Below are 16,692 nucleotides of genomic sequence, written 5' to 3'. Positions count from 1 at the left end.
TGTCATTTCTACTATGATAGTATTTCCAAAGCTTTGGTAAGCACAAGATATATAGAGATATATGACTTGATTCATCTACAAAATAAGAGCAAGACTGCGGAAACTAATTGTTTGACATATATTTCTTAGCTTATATATTATTTTCAAGTCCACCATACTTTTATTTAGTCTATAGACAGCCTTCTTAAATCCTTACTCGCCCCACAGATATCAAATTATTCGTGATTACTATCAAGATTAAATATTCAGCAGCTATTTTGATTATTATGAATTTAATCAGCTCAGTCATTTATATCAAGCATATAAATGCCAAATAGTGCCTGGTTCCAGCTTCTTGACTGCAAGGATGATTTATTTTTTCTCTCACTGCAAAAATAAATGAGTTTGGATTCAGGCTGTTTGTGGAGAAAAGGAACAAATTCAACACGTCACCTCGGAAGCTATGACAAATTGCATTATTACTACTTTCAGACATTTTATGGACTGTGGATATGAAAAGCCGCAGCCATGCCTGTCTAATGAGAAGATCTGTATATTGCTGTTAATATTAATAGCATCAGTTTGATTAAATTTCCAATCCAAAGGAGGTTGTTAGGCCCTTTTCTCATCAGGCCTTCGCTGTGGCCTATATGTCTTGGCTTTGTACAACAGTATTAGAATCAGATGTGTCAATAGTTGATTTGAAGTGATTGAGTTTTACCAATGAGAATTAAAAGACAACCATTTATACCTGACAACATGAACTAGATATTTATAGATATCTGTCAGATCATGTGTCTCACTGTTTTAACTGGGGAAGGTGACATAATCTGACATTAAAACATGGAACAGTCCAATCACGTTTTATGGTCGTTTGCTCTCTATACCATCACTTAATAAACCTATTGATAGGATATTTTGCCGTGTACTACAATCTACAGTACAACACGATATGCCTGCTCCATGTCTCCTCTGCAGAGTTAACCTCCGATCACCACCTTTCCCTGCGCATCTGCCTCTGACAGTCACCGCTCGTTTCCTCGCCTCCAACAGATGGCGCTTGATGTGAGCTCCGATAGGAAAACCTCCCCGATCGTGTCACCGGCGCACATGGCATTACGAGGACAACCAAACCTGTCATTAGATGGGAACTTTACATGGACACCTACACGGCCCGCGTACAGCCGCCAGAGCCATTAGTGGGCTCATTAAACTGGGAAGCGGAGCAGGCATTGGGAGGCGTGCTGCTGCTGATCTGCTGGGATCTAGATGATCCTCTTTTAGTCCATGACAGATCAGATCAGCAGTGTTTCACAGGGGGAATAGATCCACTGGTAATATGATCAATGCAATAACGCTGGATGAGTCTAACTATTTTGATATTTATGTCAGGTGATTTTGTTTTTTTGTAGCTGTCTCTGCACATAGATCAAGTTGTTATGAACAAAGCAGATGGAGGATCACATTGACATGAACTCACACAGAGTTGGTGGAATGAAATAAGTGTGAAATAAATAAACCCACCTTGTTGACTGCATGGGCTCTGCGCGACTCTGGAGTCCTGCAGGAACCAGGGGCAAGCAAAAAAAAAAAAAGGAAAGGAAAACGATCCCCCCCTCCTCCCCACCACCACCTCTTTAAAAAACGCGTCCTGTGCGTCCCAGTAATCCCAAATCAAACGCACCCAGTGTCCTTCTGGGCGTCAAATCCGTCGATGTGGACATGGTGTCCAGCGAGCAGCTTGTCCACGGCTGGGACAGGAAAGTGTCCCTTCTCTCTCTTTTCTTTTTTAGTTCATCCGAACAGCCACTTCTTCTTCTGTGGCTGCTTGCACCCGGCGGACTCCTGGATCTCCTCAGCCGCTGCCCCAACTCATGTGACTGATCGGTCGATCGGATAGAAACGAGACATTATGAGAGATTAAGTCCGCTAATTGCCCTCATCTGCACGGCGGATCCAAATTGTTAGTTATGGTCGACGTCGGGGAGAGAGAGGAGGAGGAAGAGAAGGAGGAGAGGAGGAAAAGAAGAGAAGAAGAGCCCCGAGGGTGAAGCTGCTGCTGCTGCTGCGATCCGCTGTCTGGATGTTGTGAACTGGCTTGTTAGAAAGTGTGAGACAGACAATGATCGGCTCTGCGTGACGCCACTGGGAGCCCCCAAATCTCAGCTGAGACCCCCATCAGGTCCACTGGGCTTCCTCTCACGCCTTGAGAAAACAGGATCCTGCAGATTCTGCAGCTGCAGCCAGACTTAATTTACTTTAACACTCTTATTTTTCATATAAAAGCAATTGGAACCATAAAGTATGCATGCTAATCAATACTTAAATCACATTACTTTCTTAATAAGCCTAGTGCCATTGCAATTTACTCAAGTAGATTTCTATACAAATTATATTTCCTCTGCAGTTTCATCCTATTATGTAGGACAGATTCTATGCATTTTTATTTGATTGGATTTAAAACAAATTGTATTATCTCTCATTTTATTCTCTGGTCTACCTCATTCTGATGCTGTAACAAGGTCATTTCTATATGTTAGATTAATACAGTCTATTTATCGTATCTTCTCTCTATTTATCTTATCTTATCTAGACTCTGAGCCTAATTTCAACCCTTGGTTTACATTTATTTATTATTTTTGTGTTACATATATAGTTTTGATGGGTGTTTGCATCTCCTCATCTGATTTTAAATGCTAGGTTTTACTTCAGTTATTCATACGTTGAATAGGTGTCCTTGGGAGTCTGGTAAGAATAGAAGTAACATAGAACAGAATGCCTTTATTGTAATTGCACGTTGTACAATAAAATCTGCTGAGCATCTCCAAAACGTTTAAAAGATAAGTGATAACAACAAGGTAATAAACTACACATATACAAGTAATAAGATTCCATATATACACATACATAGTAAAAGCTGGTAATATTGTGCATGGTGATTAAGTATCGCACAATAAAAGAGGTAAAGTATTGTGCATTTAATAGCTGGCCGTTAACACTCTGTAGCGCCTTCCATTGCCAAGGCGCCATGAAATGAAATTTATTCTTGTTTTTATTATTATTATCTATCTTTTTTTCTGCATTATTTCAGGATAGTATGATTTCCATCTTCATATTTTGACAGAGAAACGAGATAATAATGTCATGTGCACGATGCGTTATTCATTTCTGACAATGATCGGCAGCTAATACCTCTATTGGTCAGGTTGACATGATCCCCAGCCGTCCCTCATCTTTGCAAATCACAGGTTTGGGGAGGAAAAAAAAGACAAATCCAAAATAATCAGGATTTAATGGAGGATCAGATGGACAAACACTTTGGAGCATGGAGGAGGGGGAGGGATGGGGGTGGGGTAATGTTAAAGCTGCATGCAAGGCTGCACCTGTGTTTTAGGATCAGACTGTATATATGCAGGAAAACACCACCGCCGCCCCCACCCCCACCCCCTCTTCCTCTCCAGCTTTTTCAAGCCTCCACTCCTTTGCACATGTAACTGGTTCTCTCTGCTCCAGTTTCTCGCTGATCAGGAAAATCCATCATGCCCGGGGAGGGAGAGCTACAGTGAGAGAGAGAAGCAGCACGGTTTCGGTGTTCGGACACTGTCTGGCCGGGCTGCAACAAGAAATGCAGAGTTGTCAGTCAGACATTTCACCTTCTATTAACGGCAGTGCTGCTGTATAGATATTTATCTTCAGGCAGCTACTGGTCAGAGATGGAACCCCCCCCCCCCCCCCCTCCTGTGCATCCAGCAAGAAGCTGACCCCTGTAATCCACTCGTTTACTATCACAGCTCAGACCTGCCCTCTCCAGATGGCCACTGAGAGGCAGCATATTTTACATCCATGTAACGGAGGAACATGAAAGAGTGACACCCCAGTGTGAAAAGAATGGTTTTTCCGAGGTGCCGGATACAGGCCCCATCTCAAACACAGCTGGTGTGGACGCTGCCTTGCTGAGGTATTATGGCGAGTTAACACAACAGATCCACTTTACATAACACTGGATTAATACAACGCTTTCATTTTTTGTTGCAGTTGTATTTCTGCTTCATTTTTTTGAACGAATCAGTGACAGTCGGCCATTTCACTGTTACAGCAACAAAAGAAAGAAGCAATCAGTAATGCTAGCCCCTCAGGCGCTCAGTTATTTCCTCTAGTAGCCAGTGATTTACTCCATTATAAAAATCTGTTAATCTCAGCAAATGAAACACATATCGGGACAGAAAAAAAACCATACAGAAAAAAATATTTTCACAAACTTTTCTCTTCACAGAGTTACAGTAAATTTCATCATGGTGAATCACCACCTACATCAGTAGCTGTTCTTCACCGCTATAGGATCAACAGTTGATCAGGGGATCATGATTATAGCTGTTCAGTCTCAGTTTCAATTATTTTTATCCTCAGTCAAAACTTTGTTTCTCATAAAGTCAGCATTGTCTGCAAAGGAAATAATGACGTGGCATTTTTTCCTTAATCAATAAATGATACAAGTAGTCAGTAGGAAGTCGTCAGTGATTGCAATATTTCGGAGTCAGAAACGGAGTCGTAAACATCCTAAGCTCTCGTTGACCTTTCGGTTGACCTTTGAACTTTGGAAGCATCACAATTAGCTTGTCACAGGGTCGTGCATCTTGGTGTCGCACTGCATTGTGTTTGGACGCCTCACATAGATTTGACAGCGCAGTTACTCTAGTGATCCAGGGATCTTCTGCCACCTGAAATTGAAATGTTAATTATGATGTCTAAATTTGTCTACAATTTGTCATTGTAATTTACTCCTATTAGCATGTTGTTGTGTCCCTTTGTCTTGTCGAGTCGAATGTTGTGTAATAAATTTTCAAGCCAAAATACGTAATACTTTTCAGTCTTTAATATGATAATAACCAGAGCATCTTTGGACTTTGGTCGGATAAAACCAGACTCCTCATGACATCACCATGTTATTGATCAAACACTGAATGAATTAATTAATCAATGAAACTGTTGTTAATTTGGTTCTAATCAACAATAATAACACATAATAAAAGGAGTAATGCTGTTAATTGTTTTTTCTCAGCAACACAAGACAAAATAACCAAATGAGTCATCAAGCAATATTTCATATTTGTTTTTTGTGTCTGGTTTGATTTTATAAATTGAAAGATTTAACATAGATTAATGAGGATAATGACAGTATATTCTGAGCTTTGTATCCACATTCATGACTGTTAGAAAATCCTTGTTAACTTGAAACAGGATGGCAGATTACAGACACTCTTAGATGTCAGTCCCCTAAACCTGACGCATAAACACGTCCTATCTCGCGATGTTACAGAAAGCAAAAAAATTCCTGGATCTACCCCCTGATCTGGATAATTGGTTCTTCCCTGACCAATAATGCATCCTTCCACCATGTTGGGTGGTATTCCATAAAGTATTTTTTGCGTTATCCTGCTAAATAACAGACAAATAAATACCTGTGCTGAATAAGGAGTTATATCAATTCAAGTATATATACTCTACATAAGCATATCCCTCAGTGTGGACTATTGTATCACTGATGAGTTATTTGACCCATAAAGACATCCATCACACTTCAGCTGCATCAAACATGACTGAAGATCACAGTATTAAAACTGACCGTCCGTTACCACCGCAGGTTTCTCTCCTGCATAAGGCTGTTAAATGAGACAAATGTGGCCCAGTTAACCATTGAGAGTCCCTTGATATTCAGTGAAGTACAAATAGACTCAGATTTGTGTGTTTCATGTACATGACAGGCATTTAAAAAGAAGGGGGAGGTGCCATCCAGCAGCAGCAGCGTCTTTGTGAGGTGTGAGCATGAATTCACAAAATTCTATTAAGAGGTGATATGTGGGGCTGAGACACTGCGTGGAATTACTGCCACAGTCAGTAACAATATGAATGCAGGAAGCTCTTGCAAATAGGCCTGTATGTGCTCACAGAGGACTGGGCTTGAATGTGTAAACCCGCATTACAGATTCTCCTTTCACGATTTAAACAGAGAAGGTGAGTTTCTGCTCTCCCCCTCTTTCTTTTTTTCTTTTTTTCATTTTTTCAAACGCCAGACTGCAGTCCAGTGAGAATTATGCGCACTGTTTAATTCCAGACATGGACCGAACTAGACAGAGTGTGTACAGACTGCGAGACAAATAATTAGCTCGGCTGCTAAACAGAAGCGATCTCAATGAAGGACTCGATGCATCAAGCCAAATTTCAGGGAGAAACATTATCGGGTGAATAAGTGTTTCAGACCATGAATGATCTTCACAATTTGCACCTGACAGGGTTTAAGAAAACATGTTGGTGAGCAGCCATGACTCCATTAGCATTCAAAATGCTATATAAATGCATAAAAAAACAAACTGAGGCTTATCTCAATAAAACAGCTGCCTTTTTTAATTTCCTGCCTCTGAAATTCCCTGCGAAAAAGTCAAGGATGATCTAAATGCTCAGTTTATGAATATAAAATTAGAGTCAGTGTTCAACTGTGCAATGTGTGAAATGTATTTTCGGCTATTCATTTATAGTAAGTCACAACTAATCAGTGCCTGAAATAATGAAAACATTGGCTTTATGCCTATATTTGTCATCACTGTCAGCCTGTGCATTTTTTTGTTTTGCAGTCTATACAAACAATAATAAAAGGTACTCCAATTAAACTGGAATTAAAACGATATAATCCCATTTCTTCTATAGGACAATGTGGATTTAAGACTCGTATATTAGGACACCCATTACATTGTTCACTGTCAGAGCTTCACTGTTTAGTTTGCTTTTGGCTGAAATACTGAATCTCTGTGCTGCAGAGATACAACACAACCCAACTCTGTGTCTTGGAACAGCTTCCTATCTCTGCCAGTGTTTCCTCCTCCATCCAAACTCTGGTTATCCATCCTTGGCCTGTGTAAATGCAGAGTGATGATAACACCGGCACAGCAAGAATGCAGACTTTATCAGAACAAGGTGATTCACAGTCTTTGTCCCTATTATTTGTATTATGCACATTCAGAGGTGAATGCTCCCAGTGTCTGGCTGCTGCAAAATAAGCAGACAGGCTGGATTCCTCACAGGCCCTTTTATGCTTCGGCTTCTCTCTGCCTCGGTTGTTGAACTTTACTAGTGTCCTGCAGTGTTGTCCTGTATGCACAGCTGCATGGGGCTACATCCTGCCCAGCTCCCTTTGTCCCATCTTGTCACAATAGCTGCTGCAGTTTTTGCAGGTGCGGGCGATTTATTGGCAGCCGAAAATCTCCCTGCAGCATTCTTGCAGCAGTGGGAAACAGGAATAGGTAATTTATCCTCAAGCTGCACAGGGAATCTGATGCATGCGGTTTTGGCTGTTGCCTCCAACACGAAAATATTTTCAGCTTTATTACCTCCGCCAAGGAGGTAATGTTTTCATGGGCATTTGTTTGTTACTGGTCAGATTATCACAAAGGTTGGTTGAGGGATGTGGTATGATTAGGGTAGAGGACATTTTTTTACTTTTTTAACATTGCAATACATTATTTATTTTTTGTTGACATTTTTGTTAATAATCATTTCACCAATAATTCATGGATTTTGGTGAAAATATAGACATATTTGGTGAACTGATACATATGAGTGTGTGAAATTTGGTGCGGTTTAATTGTATTTAAGGGGACTGTTGGGCCTGGGCGGAGCTATTTGCCCGACTGAGTGTCATTCTAGTTACTTCTGTTATTGCCTTTCTTTTACAATGTTTTTGGTTATAATAGATTCACACCTATACTACATGGACTTGGTTTGGTTTAGTATCTATCAATAATCTGGTCATTTTTTTTATCTCCTATCCTTGGCAGTCTTTTTATCCTAAAATGGTCCTGTGGTCCACTGCAGTGGTCATGCTGTAGAATTAAAAATAAATATGGTTGTAAGATGTTAAGATGCTTTTTAACCTCATGTAAATAGACAATCACTAAAGTTGAAACTGGACAACCTTTTTCTCCTTGGTTCCCAAGAGGACATGAGTAAACTCACATTCGAGGCAAAAACCCAACAATTTGTTTTTAATCAGGAGCGGTGCCACTAGCTCTTCAAATGGGAATATTGGCTCACAAGTTTTTGACTGGTCACCTTTAGCCCCAGTTGATTGTAGCTCTTTCTCTTCGACCACACATGTTACATTTGAAGTTCCTCAGCCAAGCTAGCTGTTCCTTCAAATTCCACCACTCGCCCCATTTAACATTTTCATACACAAATTCCTTTTCTTCATTTTTGTTCTTTCAAACAAGTCTTCCAAAATCTGTGCAGTGAAGATAGATACTATTTGCAGTGTGAGCTGGCAGTCAAATCTAGGTTATAAACCATTACCATTAATTAGTTGCTGGATGAAATTTTAGGACAGTCAATCCAAGAGCATCATTTCATCCACACCCAGCGGAGGAGAACGAATTTGCAATTCCAGGACCTAGAAAAAGGGATAATTTCCCTGCTGAAATATTTATAGTCTCTTTAAAACTGTTGAAGAGTGGAATTTAGTGGTTGGTGAAAGAGCTCATTAATCTGGGACTCATTAAGATGTATGCTATCTTTTTGTCAGGCCAGAGCATGAGTCGTTTCCCATTAGATGCTGCCAAACATTTGGAAATGTTTCTTGTATTGTTACTGAAGACAGCAGGGCCACAGCGCTGAGTGTCATCCATGTTCATATCCCTGCACAGCCGTCTAGTCCGCTCCATCTTTGTAAAGTGGTTCGTTAATGAGCTGTGGAAATGTCAGTGCTTTGGGTTCAGATTAATAGAGGAGCCCACCGATGTCTAATTACAGGAAAAAGACGTGCGGATATCCCCAACCCTCTGAGACGGACATTTCCCCCACAGGCTAAATGATACCGGTATTGATCGTTATATACGTAAAATGATACAGTAATTCCTCCGTCTCGACTGTTGCAACAGAAGCAGGTTAATTGGATCAGACCCTGAAAAGGAAAAGAGGAGAAAACATTGGTGCTGAACAAGCTCTAAATGTTTGATTTGTAATGTAGATGTCATAGCTCGAGGATTGTGCTCAATATGCAATGAGGTTAATTACCAGTAAAGTTGAGCGGGTGTGGGGCGCCACACATGCTGCCCCCCCCCTCTCGCAGCCATGGAGCCGGTCTTTGGTGTTTGGTCAGGTGTTTGCTGAACAGTGGAACGATGACGGAGGCTGTTGATGTTTTACTGACAAGCTCTTTGTGGCAAACACCTCACACAGCATGGCGCTCGTTAAAAGTCGTGAAACAGGAGGAGACTCGAGCTCACCCCCACTCAGGAAAAAAAAAAATCCCAATGCCAGAGCCAGAATAACATCAGTGAGTCATATTTGCCTCCAGGCCACGTTGACTTTATCTCCTGTGTCTCAACACGCAGGCCGGTCCTCTCACTTTAATTAAAGTGAGAGTAGGAGTCACCACATATTTAACCTCATTGTAATAATGCACCGCTATGAAGTTTTAATTTGAAAATAAACCTTCTGTCTTTGACTTCCTTTGTCGTGTGTCAAGAGTGCGTGTTAAGATTTACATTTGTGACTGCTAAATTCAGTCAAGGTGTCGCCATTATGTGATACAACTCCAATTGTGTAGGCAAATGATTTACAACCTCTTCTTGTGTTTTGTGGGGGAAAGAGGGAAAGTGAATGGTAAAGTCTTTCATGTTGTAATGAAGGAAAACTCTGGTTCACGGTGTATGCCTCTACTTGCCCATGTATTGTCTACATTTCCCCTCATTTGTGCAAATCAAAGCAAACTGAGGTGGAAGCATGAATTCATAGATATGACAAATGGCATATTAGGGAAAATGGGTTTCCTTTTATGAAGCGCTATCACATGTCCTGACATACACTTACTGTAACTGTCAAGGCGTAAATCATCTCCACCTTTGGCTCAGAAAGAAAGTAAAAAGAAGTAGGTGTATCTCAACAAAAGAGCACTTAATATCCGCTTAATTCAACTGTTTACAATGGTGTCATATACTGCAACTGCAACACCAGTATAGATACTAATATCCTGTTCTGCTATTGAACAGCATGCACTATTCTTGACCTGTGCAACCAGTGACACATTATGTTGCCAAATTAGCTCTGGGGTAGAAAAAGAGTCCAAACAGGCATGTACAGGCACAGTAACCGAGAATATCAATGACAGGAAAATGTGATATCACAGAGCGTGCATCGTCAGATTAAAGAAATAGAGCAGCACAAGCACATTAAACAGACTTTTTATCAAGCAGGAAAATACATTAATACATTACTGTTTGAATAGATCTTTTTTAAATATCAAGTACACAGATTTCAAAGTCCTGCACAACCAAGAAAAATGTAATATCCCCTAAAGCCTTTGCCAGTGGGAGAGCTCAAGGCTGTCTGCTGCCGCTTGTTAGTTGATGGGAAGCAGCACTGCAGCCCATGTAGCACAGGGCTATTATGTCCAGCAACCTGACAAGACCCGAAGCTGCCACTTCCACTTTACTGAGGGTGTAAGGAGCCAGAGAGAGTCTCGAAAGAAGCTGCTTGTACATCTGAGGTGCACATCCAGGCTACATCAACATTACTATGTTTTAGTTTTGAAACGCATCACTGGTGCTACGTCTACGCCTGATCTCCAGACTTCTATAGAGTTTTCGAGCACATAAAACCGAGAACTTTTGAAAATGCTACTGTCCCTGTTTGCCTTTGAAAACTCCAGGGCTGCATTGAAGTATTGGCCGGCAACAATGGAGACAATTGTAGTTGATATCACATTCACCCGCACTCGCTCAGTGATTGGTTCCTGGCCATTTGAAGATGGGCAACGTGTCTCCACCAGTGTACGTGAATATGTGTTTTCAGGTGTGTGAGTATGGATGGGAATTCTCAATGATATGGACTTAAAACACTTGTGTGGACGGAGATGGTTTTCGTTATAAAATTACATTAGCATGTATTGTAGCAAGTTGTTTTCCATGCACTCGTCAGTACCAACACCGGGCAGGGGAGACGACATGGTTTCCAATTTGCAATAGCGGATCAATACCCGCAGAGAGATGAAGAGCCCTAAGGCCCTTATTTAGAGACAGATTATGCCACAATGCTGCGAAGGAGGAAAATTCACTGCCATCCTTTGAATATCGAAGCACACCTGGATGAGCCGGAGGCCCAGTCAGTCCACGTATAACTGGTTTCCACAGCCTTAGGGCGCTTTCACTTTGCAGTTTAAAAAAACGTCTTCCTCATTCGTTTTAATGAGGCTACTGCGTTGCCTTAACTGGGGTTCATGTCGAAGAGGCCCCAGGCTACAAACACAAGATGGCACAGCTAAAGTGGTTCTGGCTCTTGGTTTTCTTTTGTGGAGCATTATGTTGTCACTGTGCAACACACTGAACTACATTGAAACCTCTGCAAGATAATATACGAGGTAGAAAATCTGGAAGTGTGTTCCTTGTAACTTTTAGGTGGTGATGCAAGTGATTACTGCTCTGATTAACTTTTATGAGTTACACAATTTGGCCTCAAAAGAGTGTGAACTGATGTGCAATGTCGCAGCATTCGATTAAACCCAACAGTGTGTGACTTTTTACAAACAGGCAGTGACTCACCAACTCCAGTGCAGCACCTTCAGGTCATTGTCTCCTGACTAACAGAAACATCAAAAGTCCACACACCCCGTTGGAGGTCTGGGTTTAACACTGTGTTCTCTGAATTATGGACTATTCAAAGCAAGGGAAATTGAGAAGCTGTAGCTTGGACCATAGGCTGTACTCAATGAACTCATCTAGCGGCCGACAACTCCTTCCTTGACCAGAAAAAAATTACTGATTTCAGAGCTTTTTCTTAACCAGCTTAACTAACTTTCTTAGTCAGACCCACTTCAAAGTCATTTAGCTAGGTGCTAGGCAAGGCTAACCCCATAGCCGCTTGATATACTGAAAACTGATGCCAAGTGACTGACAGTTAGAAAAGGTCATTCTTACCAGAAAACCAAAACCACCCAGATCTTACCTAAAACAAATTTTACCAAGCTTACCGTCTTGAGGCAATTTCAAAAACTTAAGCGGCTAAAGCCCTGAACAGCCTTCCCCCACTAGGGACTGTTCGCTGTTGTCATCCATCTCTTTAAATACAGTCTATGGTTTAGACAAACACACATGAGCATTTGTGTTTATTTACATATGGACCTTTTCCATCTAAGCTAACCCTGAAAGCTTTTTGCAGATTTTGTTTCACTTCACAGATTTTTTTTATGCACAGACTGCAAACAATAGGTGAATGCAAATGCACTTTATGACACCACCCATTGGTGTGTGAGTACGGCTATGAGCTAGGCTGTTTCAATCCTAGCTTGAAAACTGTATTCAACCCAAATTTTCTCCTCTGGCCATAAAGATTTGTCTTTCATGGTTTGGCTCGGGGTTGAGCAACCGGCCTAGCTGTTCTTATAAAGTTCTTATGAAGCTGCCAAATTCTGCTTTTAGCTAACGGCTTTCGACAGCAGCAGGTGCAGCTCACTTGGAGCAGGTTTGGACTAATCAAAAGTATAGAAGAGTCTGTAGACAAGTTGGAGCCACATGAGCCAATACATGGAGCCTTGATGGGAGACTTGAGGAAAACTGCAGGAATACTACTGCCCAAATTTGTTGCATTGATTACAGTTTTTTTTATATAACTGACTAAAAGGAAGTACAGTTTTCTGCTGCATCTGCGGTGGAAAAGAAGGGGGAACAAGTATTTTCATAAAGTAAAATGACTCCTTTGTCTCAGCACAGAGGATGCATAGTGTTTTAGCTGACTATTCCAGATGGCTGACACATGTTCCCTTGCTTTCCAGCTGCTATCAGTCTCTTTTTTCACAGTAAGGTGATCTGCGCCTGTGATCCCAGCTGTATCTTTGCAGCAAATTCCAGGGTATCAGCAGTCGAATGCTCAGCGTCTCTCGCCTGAGACCCATCTTTACCCCTTTTGGAAAACACTACCACACCCGACACGAGAGAATAAAACCGAGTGCAGAGTACAAAGAAAGTGGATGTGTCAAAAATACACACCATGACACAAAATGCAACGATAGATTGAGGGGTTCCTTTGATTTGACCTATTGTAAATTCTGAGAACCGTGTACTTGGTGTGCTTTCTGTAAAACTGGCACGACCATATTTGTAGAACTGGAAATGAAGCGTGAACTCTCAGTCAGTCGGTGCAGCTCACAGAGAGGAAATCTGAAATCACTCCCATTTTAGATAAGAAACTCAATTTCTGGCGGATCCCTGAGCCAAGAACTCACCTGTGCAAAACCTGGAGAATCTGCCCCTGCTTGTCGTCTGATGCATTTTAACAGTATTGATTGACAATATTGAATTTTCGAAAGCAAAGAGAAGCTGTTCTGCAAAATACCCAAATGCATTCTTTAAATCTTCTCCTATGACCCACACACATCCAATAAAACACCCACAGGGCTCAATTGTATTATTTTAAAACCTCATGAGCCTCTGAGGATTTTGGGTCCTGCTGCTTTCTTTCTTTTGTGTGTTCAGTCTGCCACATATCTTTTGCCCACAATATTTGTCTGGTTCATTTTAAATTTCTTTCCTTCATTTTGCACCTGCGAACTCTTCTGTCACAGTGCAGCAGTCTGACAAAGAGCTGAAGCCCTGGTCTCACAGAGGCAACTGTCAGCCAATATGGTTTTTGCATAATGGCAGGGTTAAGAAAATAAATCTTTTAAGGCATCCATTTGGAACCACACCAGCGAACGGTTTAAATACAAACCAGACAGGGAAGACTTAGACAGATACAGAAAGCATGGAGGTAGTGTGAAAAGGAGCTGGAACCGTGCATAGATGAGCACAGACGGGTTCCCAGCGATCTACAGCTGCTGACATCCATGCAGCTGGATTGTTGCTTTTATCAACACAACAGAAAGCAAAGCAAATCTGTGGAGAGAAAGGTTTATTTGGGGAAGACATTAAATATCATCCATTACATTGACAGCCGTGCATGTAGTGACAACATCGGTCTTTAATCTTGCTTAATCACTGGTGCCATGGTGTGGCTCTCCTTTGAAGGTCCTTTTTTGTCAAGCTTCTCTTGCGAACACACATCAGAGATTGATATACGATCAAACGGAGAATAATGCACGTTTCATAAAACTGTGAGAACAATTGCAAACCGTTTATTTAGCAAACAAGTAGAGGCTCAGAGAAAGCCAAGAGAGATTCAAATACCAGAGAGTTCAAACAGATGATTGGATCCTGGACAAAGAGGGTTTAGTTGAACAGTGTTACTCATTTCTGCTGAATATTTCTGACTACTTCACCCACCAGTCCTCTCCTGCTGCTCAGACACTCTGAACCTTTAGGTTGTTACACAAGTGTGCACCGCTGATTGGACCTGATGGCTTCTGCTGTTCTTTGGTGCAGAACCTGTTAGAAACTACTGGACACCCTCAGTGATAAAACCCTTAACTTGTCAGGCTAGCAAAATTATTTTCAAACTATTTACTATTTGCATATAACACAAACCGTTTCCCCTCATGTTGACCTGCTAATTACATCTACCGTACTGTTGCTAAATTTCACTCTTTAGTCTCTTTTAGTCTCCCTGACATCATCGTCTTTTCCCTTCAGATACTTTCACTGCTCCACGTGGGACAATCCTGCGTCATCCTCCCAGGAATTTACCAGACGTTTTGTCAAATGCGAGGGTATGTGAGAGAACGGAAGCAGCAATTTTGAATGTGTCTCTCTGTGGCTGCGGAGCATATCTGCTCCGTTAATCCTCGACACAAAGCCTGGATGAGCAGCACCTTTGTGTGTGTCAGAATTGCCGGATCTAGGAACAGGCCCCGGCACGCACGGCTCCTCACACAGCAGCAGCACTGTGGAAACTTAGCTGACACTGAGAACATCTGCAGTGATATGGAGGAATTGCACTGGCAGGGAGGAGAGCACATCCTTACGTACACATAGACGCATGCCCACAGGACACATTTGTTCTGTCTGTTTACCACAGGGAATGTTTCTTAGTGTGTCATAGATGTCTGGTGACATTTAACTGTTGAAATTAGCACTGACACAACCCTTGGAATGATTGGGTTTGGAGAAGACAACAGAAAAAAATACAAATGTTTTTCATTCATGCATTAAATAGTGAAAAATTGGGTCAGTACATTTCCTAGAGCAAAAAGAGTACCAGACAGAGTACCATAAAAAAGAGTACCAGACAGCTTTAGTTAAGATTTTACACAAAGTACGTACAAAAGTTAAAGATAAAATCACAAGCTCACAGTGTTTAAAATTAAAGTGGTTGAAACAAGCTACAACATGACCACCTATGATAGTAAACATTCTGTTTAAATATTGAAGCATCAATATTACAAATCTAATGAGACAGAACAACATATCACAATGTAGCCAGTACTTTGTAATGAGCAGTACAGTACATGAGCAATTCGTTTTTTCTGTAAATTCTTCTGTTTAGAATGAAAGCCTTACTTTTAATGCAGTATATTTCACCTATGGTATTCGGACTAAATGATTTTAAATACCTGAGGGCCAGGGAGCTTTGTTCCGTTCAAGACAATGGTTTTACGCTTGCACACACCTGAAGCCTTTACAAAGATTCTTATTGTGTTTCTGTGCTCGCATGTGTCAGTCTTGTATTGATGCACCTTTGTCTGTAGTCTACTTCCTGGAAGCTACGAGGGGCCCATGGAGAATCAGGTTTTTGTAGAAAATGTGAGCACAGGAACCATTCTGACTTGACTGAAAAGGGTGTTCAGAAAACTCAAGTTGAAAATGAGACCACATGTCAACGGAGAAATACCTACCTTTCATTGATTTCTAATTCAGTTCATTTAAACCCATTTTCCTAACCTTGGGATCTGCTGTTGTGGGGGGGCGCAGGGCCGGGTCTAGACAGGCATGTATGAGGGGGCAGCCACAAATCTTGAGGGGGCATTGTGCTTTATTATATTATTATTTTTATAAATTGGGATTTAGTTTGAGGGGGCACAACATTTATTTGAGGGGGCCAGGCCCCCTCTTGCCCCTGCCTAGACCCGGCCCTGGGGGGGCGTCACATTTAAAAGCTGCCATTTTCATTAACACTGTCATGTTTCTCCAACACTCCCTGAGGCAAAACCCATTTTGGCAGTCTGGCGTTGGATCAGTCCAACCACCTGTCATCTTATTTCTGCACATGGCCTCTTCTGTCAAACACTCCCTCACATTCCTCCCCGTACCCCACGCAGCACCTGTGATTGGCTCGCCCATTGCCACCACAGCTGTCAGCCTCACCCTCACTGTTAATTAAAGGGATAGACCTCCCAAAAAGCTCTTTATTCCAACAGCTTGGTGTTATTTAGCCACACACACTACAGCGAGAATGTGAAGTGTGGAGAAAACCAAATATTTGGGGTTAAGATGAACTGGATGGTGCTCCAGTTAACGACCCTTAGAGATCACCCAGTAAATAGAAGTGCAATGAAATGAACCAAGTTGTGAAGATAACATGTACTTGGCGAGTTCAGAGCTGAAACAACGGCCTCAGTGAAAAGGAATGAGCAACTATTTTGATAATACATTCATTGTTTGAACTATTTATTGAGCTAAAAAGCTAAACATTCACTGATTCTAGCCTCTCCAATGTGCAAGTTTAAAGTTATTATTTGTCATATTTAACAGTAAACCTTTCATGATTGTCCATTAAGTAATTAGTCAATCAACAAGAAAA

This window comes from Limanda limanda, chromosome 8 (assembly GCF_963576545.1).
Source record: "Limanda limanda chromosome 8, fLimLim1.1, whole genome shotgun sequence".
NCBI classification, from domain to species: domain Eukaryota; kingdom Metazoa; phylum Chordata; class Actinopteri; order Pleuronectiformes; family Pleuronectidae; genus Limanda; species Limanda limanda.
The sequence above is the reverse complement of the archived record's forward strand: the minus strand, read 5'-3'. Positions refer to the sequence as shown.